The sequence below is a fragment of the Arvicanthis niloticus genome, unplaced genomic scaffold (genome assembly GCF_011762505.2).
Source record: "Arvicanthis niloticus isolate mArvNil1 unplaced genomic scaffold, mArvNil1.pat.X pat_scaffold_1143_arrow_ctg1, whole genome shotgun sequence".
NCBI lineage: Eukaryota > Metazoa > Chordata > Mammalia > Rodentia > Muridae > Arvicanthis > Arvicanthis niloticus.
In genome coordinates this window covers 15,620-26,362 of record NW_023045153.1, presented here as the reverse complement: position 1 = coordinate 26,362, position 10,743 = coordinate 15,620, and the positions used below count along the sequence as shown (strand labels likewise).

Below are 10,743 nucleotides of genomic sequence, written 5' to 3'. Positions count from 1 at the left end.
GGCAGCCCTCTCCCAACACAATTTTCTGACTTCATATGAACAGTAATTACTTAGAAAAAAAATACAGTATGTCAATTTTTACATGTGAACGTCTTTTGAACTTCAAAGAACTGATGACGACATTTATATGGAGTGACTGGTATTTGGTCAAAGAAGACAGAGCAGATGAAGACCCAATGTGGCAACTTACGATGTAGCAGGGCTCGCAGTATGCCTTCTTCTCCACGGCGTAGAAAGGCTGTCCTCGGAGCTTGACGTCACAGACGATGCAGGTGAAGCAATCCACATGGAAGACCTGATCCATGGCGGTACATCCTGTTCCTTCTCCAACTACATTTTCCCCACAGCGGGCACAGCGGCCTGGAAGATAAGGGGCTACTTATTACAGAGGAATTCTTAGATCTGTTCAATGAAGTCAAGGTGAGGGAAATAGATGGTTCATCCTGCAGTAGCAAGAGACACAGCACTACAGCCATTGCGGTATTAAGTAGCAAGCCCACCAAAGTCTCCTCTGCACATAGCAGGGATCTATCTGAGTCAATTGAGCAGACAGCTAAGGCTCCTGAAAAGGCCATGGAGGAAAACTCATATGCTTGATGCCGGGGCCTGGGTACTGCCTCTAATCACATACAGGCAGGAGCAGGATTCAGGATGTTGGGGTTGAAAAGCACCATCTACTGAACAGAACAATTCAGACAAGCCTCTGTCCCTGGAAGAGTCAGAACATTAGTTAGTGTGTATGGATCTTGTCTAAATTGAGATTTCATATCCTTTTTAAGTCCTGGTCATCAATCTTCTGTAGCAGGCCCTCACTAATGGGTACATCAGCTGTTTCTGTTTCCAGAGCACTGAGGCTGCTAGGCCATTTTGTTCCCAATGGAGCCACTACTGCAACCCCACCCTGACTGTTCCCCATGGTTCTAGTTCTGTCTTCTGTGGCTCATGAAGCCAAGTCTTAATCCACACACTTGACATCACCTAAGATACTAGTCCAGTCAACACTGTCTCTGAGTGATAGCTACACCACTTAATTGAACCATTTACTATGTTGTTGGGAGTTCCTTTGGAACCTAGTTCTCACTGTCTGTTCCGTAAAGGTAAAGTGTGTGTGTGTGTGTGTGTGTGTGTGTGTGTGTGTGTGTGTGTATCAGATTAGATTTTAAAGAACATATTAGTATTTAAACAGTAATAAACTATAATTTAGCATAAAATTTTAGGACTAAGTATAGCTCAGTGATAGAACATTTGCTTAATATATACTAGAATCATGAGTTTAAACTACAGGACCAGAAGGACGGAAGGTAAATAAAGGGACAAGGATGGGTATTACTCTGAGTGGCAGCCTCTGTAACCCAATACCCTGGGATCAAAAGGGCCACAGCCACCTTGACTCCTTATAGTTCATGTCTACTAGGCAGAAACAAAACACTTCTAGGTAACCATAGGCAACTAGGAACATCAACAAGGACCTGCAGGCTTTGCACATAAATATCATAGCTTCATGAATTGCCAACATTTTTTGAGGCTCATTTCTAATTCATGGCACCCTTACGTGGGCATACTACCATTATTCTTACTCTAAAGAAGAGGAAAGGAAGTTGCAGAAAATATTTAAGTAGCTTCATGCCTAAACATCCTTGCTTGAAGTGTCTGCTCCAACCCCATGGCAGCATTGCCTGTTCTGAGCTCTGTATGAACAAACATCAGTGCTGATCTGGTATTATGGAGCATTTGACGGAGTGACTTCTCATTGAAGAAGGCTTTCAGCACCCCGTCACATTGGACTGACAGCCACTTCACACTCAAGACTGGGAGGGGTAAATGTTTCAATAAGTGAGACAAGAGGTAAATATATTTCTCTGGTTGCATGTGGTTCTGGAAGTATTCCTCTGTATTTTGTTGCAAATGAATTAATTTGAAGTATCATCAATGAAACACCGAGAACAAAAACTTTGTCTTAAAAAGTGGACTGTGTCTGCTACAGCTGTATTAATATGAAATTTCAGGCTGGTTTTCTGATATTTAATATAAGTATGGTATTTGTAATATAGTTTATAGTTGATTTTAATGAATTAACCAACAGTTACCTTACAATTATTTTTATGTTAGACATATAGTTAGAAATGTTCCTTTAAATTCATATACTTTTCTGGTTAGAATAAGAAAATTAAGTTTTTCATTTGTCACTCTTTCTGTAATTATGCTGAAAACAATACCACTTCTCCAAACTTAACTGGCTTACTATAAAATCAAGTACGCTGTTTAAAAAATGATGCCATACCTCTGAGAACTTCAGGCCAACAAATGACATTTCACTGTAGAAAACACACTGAGGGTTTCAGAAAATAGATCAAACCATGTGAACATTATTACAAATCAACTGAATTTGCATGAGAAGTATAATTTTATGTTATGAATTCAATATAAGTCAATGCACTTATTTTTCAATATTAAGTTTCCCAGTTGTATGAGTCAAAAAGAACCACTTGATAAGAAGCCGAGAAGCACAAGGGATCTAAGAAACATACTTTGGCAAGATAAGGACGGGCTCATGAGAGGGGCACAGTGGCTGGCTAGGCAGCAGGAGCAGCTGTTTGGGTCTTGAGCATGAATGCTCAAAGTACAGTACATAGAATGAAGGTCCTGCGCTTCTGAGGCGTCTGGAGAGCTAGAAAGCTATCCCAGGTATGGAGTATCTTTAGTTAGCAGCTTATGCTGAAAGCCTGTTCTGGAAAGAAAAATTTTACTTTTCAATCTCCTTAGTAGCTGTCCCAAGGGTCTGCTCTTTGTCTAGTACTTCAGTGTGCTTTTGTGTGACAAGAAGGAGTAGACTAGTCACCACCAGTACTTCTTACCATGATTAAGGAACTTCCAATGATCCAGGATACCATGCGTGGCACATTGCAGGGAAAAGTGCTACAGAAATATGCAAGGGAAATCACACCTAAAACAGCTCTGCAAGAGTTTTCCAAGGAACAGGCAATTGAGTTCGACTTTAAAGAATGGAATTTTGACAGGTAGAGGTGGGAGGCAGAAAAACACTGCCTTTTTTTTTTTTTTTTTTTTTTTTCTCCCAAAGAAAGGACGAACATCTGTGGCTTACTGGATGCAAACCATTGAAGAGCCTGGTGATGGCTCAACAAGCGTCTGTGTGCTCGCCACAAAAGCAGATGGCCTGCATTCCCAGAAACAACTCCCTCTTTATGTCTGGAGAATATTCTTCCAGAGTAGGTTGGGCTAATGTACTGGACCTGGACCTGACCAGTTTTGTTACCCACTGTATTTTTCCTGTTCTTGGGATAAATTAGGGATACCAGCCTCAAGGGCAGCCAGTCTGGCACCTTACAATTCACAAGCATAGAAAAAAAAAAAAACAGCAAAGAACAAAAGTTAAAAATAGGTCTACAAACCAGCAACAGAAAAAAGGTGCCCAAATGTTCCCCTTTCACATTAACAAAAATGTATAAACTATTCCTTGGGGGGAGCATTCAGAATACATAGCAAACAACTTAAGCAGAGGGTATCTGCTTTGTTCCTAGAGGGACTCAGACAACACATTAGTGAAAGCATACCACAGCCTTAATGCCTGTCTTTTAGACAATATTCTCAGTGCCTTAGATAGGAAAGGCCAGAGGAATGTCGGTAGGCCTTAAGGTACCAGGGATCAAAGGAAATGCAGTTGACTAGGCAGCAGGAAGCAAGGGGCTCTGACACAGGACCAACACTCAGAGTGTCTAAGCAACGCTTAGCAAATCAAATGAGCCAGGGGCAGAAGACCAGAAACCGGACACACATACCAAAAGGTTTCATATGTTCACTACTGCCTGTGGCCAGTCTTGGATCCTGTGCACCTCTCTTCTCTTTCCCACACGTAGCAATCTCCTCGATGTTGATGAAACCAATTATGTAAATCAGGCTTCCTTATCCTGGGACACTACAGGGCTTCCTCAATGTTCTTAAACCTGTGGTTGCCTTACCACCTCCACAAACAAAATGGCTATGGATGTCTTAATAATTGAGGTAAGCTTGAATAGCCAGACTGAGTTCCAAATGGATAATAGGAGAGATGTAAGTAGAGACTGGCGGTCTAGGAAAACCAATAGGCTGAACAAGCACAGGATATGACCTTCCAGAGTTATTTTCATGCTTGCTGTTTGTATTTACTTTATAACTCACAGAAGTTATTTAAGTCTTTTTCTAGTAATGAGTGCATGCAAAGGACATTTTCAACCAAGTCTATAAGGACATGGTCAGTACCTCAGACTCTGCTAGCCTTCCCTTTCCTGGCTAGTTGTAAGTCAACTTGACACATGGTATAGTCATCTGAGAGGAAGAAATCTTGATTGAGAAAATTCCCTCATGAGATCATGCTATAGCCCATGGAGCATTGTCTTAATTAATGACAGATGTAGGAGGTTACAGACCACTATGGGTAGTGTGCCATCCCTGGGTGGGTGGTCATGGCTGAGCAAGCCATGGAGAACCAGCCAGAGAGCAGCACTCCTCCATGGCCTCTGCATCATCAGCCCCTGATTCCAGGTTCCTGCCTGTGCTTGAGTCCTTACCCTGACTTTCTTCAGTGATGAACTGTGATATGGATGTGTAAGCCATATAAACCATTGTTTTATCACAGAAATAATAACCCTAGGACAACTCTCCTAGACAGTTTTTTTTTCTATTTTGCCTGTGATATATGTTGAGTTACAGGCAGTTATGTGGATATACATATATATATGTATACATATATCATATGTATCATGATATATGATATATATATACATATATCTATATGTATCATGATATATGTATATATATCATATATGTGTATATATACATATATCACATATATGTATATATATAAGTACATATATGTGATATATGTATATATATACATAAATCTGAGACCCACAAGTAAAAAGTAAAATGCAGTATTTGTCTTTCTGAGAATTAATTAGCTGGATAAGATTATCTCCAGTTGCATACATTTTCCTACAAATGACATTACTTCCATTATTCTTCTGTCTTTGCTTTTAAGCTGAAACACAGGCCATGGAGGAATGCAGCTTACTACTGGCTTACTCCCCATAGCTTGCTCAGCCTGCTTTCTTTTTAACTTAAAAAATTGTTAATTATTTATGTCTTAATTAAAATATAATTATCCCACTTTCTGTATCCCTTTCCTGTCTCCATTTCCCCCCATGCCCACCACTCAAATTGATATCCTTTTTTCTCTATTACTGTTACACACCATACATACTCACACATACACACACACACACACACACACAAACACAACACACACACACACACACACACACACACACACCACCTTCTATCCATTTTTGTTCATATGTATGTGGTCTCAGGGCAGCCTGCGTTGTACTGGATAACTAATCAGGGGGTAGTCCTGGAAGAGGATGCACCTCTCACTCTCAGAAGTCTTATGGGACCCTGTAAGAATGAGACTCTTCACTCTTCTCCATAAGCATGTTTACTGATATTGTCATTGTTCAAAGCTTATTTATTTTTAGTTAGTTTATTTTTATGTGCATAGGTGTTTTGCAAACACGTATGTCTGTGCACAATGGGTGCCTGTGTCTGAAGAGACCTGAAGAGGGTTGAGTTACAGGCAGTTACGTGGATCACCATGTGGGTGCTGGGAATCAAACTTGGGTCCTTTGGGAGATCAAGTAGTACTCTGAATCCCCAAGCCATCTTTCCAGCCCCAACTTCATTCCTCCTTCATTGATGAACACCTTGGTTGGTTACTTAAATTCATTATTGTGAATACTGCCACCATAACCATCAATACGCAAGTATCTATGTGATATCCTGCTCTGTAGTCTTTGGGGTAAATTGCAAATAGTACTACCGTCAATATGCAAGTATCTCTGGGATGTATAGTCCTGGAGCTAAGTGCCCACAAGTGAGAGAGCTTGGTCACAGGGTAGACATATTTTTAGTCTGAGAAACAAAGGTACACGTTTTCAGAATGGCTGAATTAGGTTACATTCTTATTTGCATTGCATAAGGTTTCAAATCTTGTTCACATATTCTCCAGCATTCATTGTTATTTGTTTTCTTGTTTGTCTTTAAAAAAAAAAACAGTTTTATTGTTTTTCACTTTTGTAAATTTCACTTCGTACACCCTAGTCCCATCATACCTGCCCTTCACCCTTGAAACCTCTTTGTCAGCAGAGGGAAAAAAACTCTTGTTGTGGAAGCTGTGGTGTGTCCCACAGTACACCCTCTTATCCACACTTTCTTGCTTGTACATGTTCATAGCAATGACTTGCTGATCTGGCTTCGGGCTTCTGCTATTCTATCAATACTGGAACCTCACTGGGCCCTCAGGCTCAGGCAGGTTTCTTCTAGTCTCTGGCTTGCTCTCAGTCCTGGGAGCTGCTGGGGCCTGCAAGCCACCAGACTGGTGGTCATTCTAAGCTCACGTCTTTCAGGGAACTTTAGGCTACTAACCATTCAGATATTCACAGGTCAGAGCACTGAGCACAGACATAGGCTCTCTCCTCTCTGCCACCTACTGATGCACATGTGACACAGCAGCCACACCTGCAATGCCACTAGGGACAGTGCTAATCACTTTCTCAATGACTGCCATTCTGACAGAGGTAAAATAGAATCTCAAGGGACTTTTACTTTGAATTTCTATGGTGACGAGCAAGGCTGGACATTTTCCCACATGTATTGGGTATTTATGTTTTTTTTTTAACTGTCTGCTCATTTCATTAGCCTATTTATTGTGTCATTTGATTTCTTATTATTTAGCTTTTTTTTTTTTTTCTTTTTGAGTTGGCTGTGTGTTCCTGATACTAATCTTCTGTCAGATGTATGTCCATCAGTATATTTAAGAGAAGGTGGCATGGTCAGAGTTTGCATTCTTAGTCTGAAAGATCAGTACTGAAATTTTAACACCTGCCAAGGTATTCAGGTTTAGAGTCTATCCATCTACTAACTTTGGAAATTTAAATTCCTAAAGACATCTGGCCTGATGAAATGTTCATGAAACATAGAATACACTTACTAAAAATATTACCCTGCCTTTTGGCCAATGCAAGCTTCTTATCAAGTTAATTTCTACACAGTATTGTTTAGTCCCACTTTTAATTCTGAAGCCATCCATATTAGCATTTATTTCATGATTGATCTGTTAATAGAAAAACTGGTATTAACAAGTTAAGCAGCAAGCACTACCAGAATATCTATTTTTGAGGTATGGTTGAATTTATTCCATGATTTCTATCATGAACATCTCTCTTACCCTTAGCTCCTTTCCAAGGTTAAACCAGCCCACTTACTTTTAGATTTGTGGTAGAAAATATTCTAGTTTATTCTGGTTATTTCAGGGCAAGCCTAGCCCTGAGGTGACCTGTGGGGACATGCCTCTTAAAGTATTCTATGTTGGCACCAGAACAGCATCATTCACCCGGGACATCAGTGAGTACTCCTTACATTAATATAGTGCCCTGTATCTTTGGAAACCTTCTTAGACACTGATACAGCAGAACCCTCAATAAGTCTTATGTGACAAAATACTAAGAGCCACCCTCATCTCAACAATGAAAAAGCTGAAATGTCTGAAATTTCAGTGACTTACAGAATGAGCTATGTGTCCAATGTGGGATATAAGACTGTTTGAACTAATTTCTAGCAATCAACTAAGGCAAAAGAATATTCTGCAAATGAGGTAGACCCATGTATGTGATCTATAGTAGATACACTGACATGAGCAAGATGAACAGGAACACTCTTTACAAATGGAAAAAACGGCACTTAGCTTGTTAAGGGAATTAGGTTTTCTCAAAATTTTTTTTTAACCCTATTTCATAAAAGGAAACAGGCACTTACAGGTTCTCTCTCTCTCTCTCTCTCTCTCTCTCTCTCTCTCTCTCTCTCTCTCACACACACACACACACACACAATGCAGAGAAAGACACAGACAGACACACACACACAATCAAATCGGCTTACTGATTCATCTCCTTCAAAGCTGTTTTCCATATTACCCCCTTTTAATCTTAGACTTTCATGCTTTATGTGTCCGATCTAAAACTCAGGTATAGCCAATGTGATCATACTAAAAGGTAGGGCCTTGAAGAGATTGTAAAGTCACAAGGGCAGCTCCCTCCAGGATTTAAGAAGGCCCCTATGAAGAGGTTTTAGGCAGCACATCACTGTGCAACAACGTACTAACAAGTAACTGTCCTTGAAGCAGACAGGGCCTTCATGAGTCAACAGAGCCCTGCCAGGGTCTTCATGTTGAAAACCCCATCCTGTAGACTTATAAAGAAATCTCTGCTCTCTACAAATTATGTAGTCTGAGTTATCATGCCCCAGCAGCAGAAGAGAGACTATTTGAACAATGTGTGGCTACTAAGAGAGTTCTGCCTTACAGTTCCTGCTCCAAGGGGAAGCTACAAAGAGTTGGAAATGCATGTATAAACTTTTACATTTCTGTTTCACATGGAACTTTAAATAAGACAGCCGTCCCTGTTATCCAGGGATAACTTTGTGAATGAGTTGAGAAATAGGTAGCAAAACTGAACTTTGAGCTGTGAGACAGTGAGCTATGAATCATCTAGTGACCCTTACATACATGGCGGGGACCAGTGGCAGATGACAGCTTCAAGTGGCACTATCTCCACAGAAAGCCAATTAGCCTTTTGTCTATTTAGATTCCAAGTGCCCACAATGTGCTATTGAGGAGATTCAGAAAGTCCCAGAAAGTGAAAAACATTGATTATTTCATTCAACTTTATTATTCATAATATAAAACAAAGGTCAAGAGACAGGCTGCAACTTGAGTATGACTCCATAAAAAGCCAATGGCAGAGCCAGGCTCTAAATCAAGACCCTTGGAGACTCAACATGCTCTTTCAGGTTGTTTACACAATCTCCCAAATGTGCTACATCATGCAGTAGTGGCCATTACTATCAGGTGAAATTTCCTGAGCATATGCATTTTCTCCTGGAACACTGCTTAGTCTCTAAGGATGATTTCAGGACAACTTAAACTCTTTACCATCTAAGCCAGTATGATCATTTCCTTTAACTTTGAAACAGTTTGAAACATTGCAGACTTATCTGTTGTTTTCTGAAAAGATGGCAGCAAGATGGGAGGCAAGTCTGAGTGAAGAACAGAAGGTTCCAGGCCTTGTGTGGTCACATTTGGTGTGCACTCATTGTTTTAAACAATGTTGTTAAATATACTTGCTCAATAGAAGGGTTCCTATTTTGCACCTTCTTTTAAATGAGCATAAAGTAGAAGGAGTAATTGCAACTTCCTGGACAGAAGAATTAGGTATTGATCTAGATATACTATGCATATGACCTGTGACCTTATGCAATCCTTTACTTACTGCAGTCCTGTATAATACAGGAATACCAACCTTAGTCTGAGATACCAGAAGGGAGTATGAAAAAGGGTCTCTCTCTCTCTCTCTCTCTTTGAAATTCTATATGATGTACACATAGACATACACACCTATATATACTATAAAATATGAATTCCTCTAAGATATATATGGAGATGGAACATATAGACAAAACAGTAACATGTACATATGTCTCCATGCTGTAAGAAATTACTAGACAGAAAGCATTGAATAAAACAGAGGTATGATGTGAGTAGATGGAATTTGAGGAGGTGAGTACCTTTAAAACACTAGCAATGCCATGTATATTCTCAGTGGAGTGGGCAGATGAGTACCAGGCATAGCTAACATAAGATGATCACATCAGAACTCAGACCCATGGGGATAGAGTCTCAGCACCTCCGTCCTTTCTCCTCATGCATCTCTGTAAAATCCTCTTTGCCGAACTGCCATCTGCATCTGATTCCATCTCCAGCACTTGCTTAGCAACACTGAGCTCTCCAAGTGCTGAAGTGACGTCTAGGGAACAGTTATTAATATCTGTATGTATGCACACAGTATGTGAAAATATGCAGGATTCAAAGCGATTAGTGTATAACTTGGAGGTAATACTTCCCACCGGGACTGAGCTCCTGGAAAAAGCTCCCCCTGCTGTGACTGCCTGCCATACCCACTATCACTCACCGGAACATTTGGGATAAAAATGGTGTCAATTTTAAGGAAACACACTTCTTGATTTCTTTGTTAACATTTGAATAAAACATGAGAAGGTTTCTACTTCCCTATTCCCCTCTTTCATTCAGAGGAAAAAGTCCCTTCACAATCTCACTTCATGTGTGAGAGGAAATGGTTGTCCTTTGCCACCTCCAAACTGACAGAATTGCTTGGTTTTAAGTATTAAAGCTTAAAATCTATTCTAAAGAACTCTGGTGGCACTCATATCTTCTAAGCTACAAACAAATGTTTTGTATAAGAAAACAGAAAGAAACTGTCAGAGTTGATCAGCCTGAAAGAGTGTCAGAGATACCTGCAGAAGAAAGCATAGAAGAAGGGACATAGCTGGGCCAGAAGGAACACTTTCTGACCACGTGAAACCCTAGGAAGAGGAATATTTCCTAGGAGTCAGAGATGGAGACAGTCACATCCTCTCTGCTGTGTGTGCTTTCTGTTGCTGTGGTTAACAATGTGACCCAAAGACATTTGAGGAGGAGAGAGCTTATCTCACCTTAGAGTTTATAACTCTCTCACCTTAGAGTTTATAACTCTCTCACCTTAGAGTTTATAGTGTGTCATCAGAGAAAGCCAAGGCAAAAACTCAATACAGGAGCTTAAAGCAGAAGCTGGCTTCAGG

The 10,743-nt window shown here is 40.2% G+C and overlaps 1 non-coding gene across 1 annotated transcript; it reads right to left on the bottom strand.

The window, feature by feature from the left end:
• Nucleotides 1-6,460: 6,460 nt before the first annotated feature.
• On the bottom strand, nucleotides 6,461-6,592 carry LOC117701477 (small nucleolar RNA SNORA17). Its single transcript, XR_004605739.1, has one exon. It is a non-coding gene; the product is annotated as a small nucleolar RNA SNORA17 (small nucleolar RNA).
• Nucleotides 6,593-10,743: the final 4,151 nt, after the last annotated feature.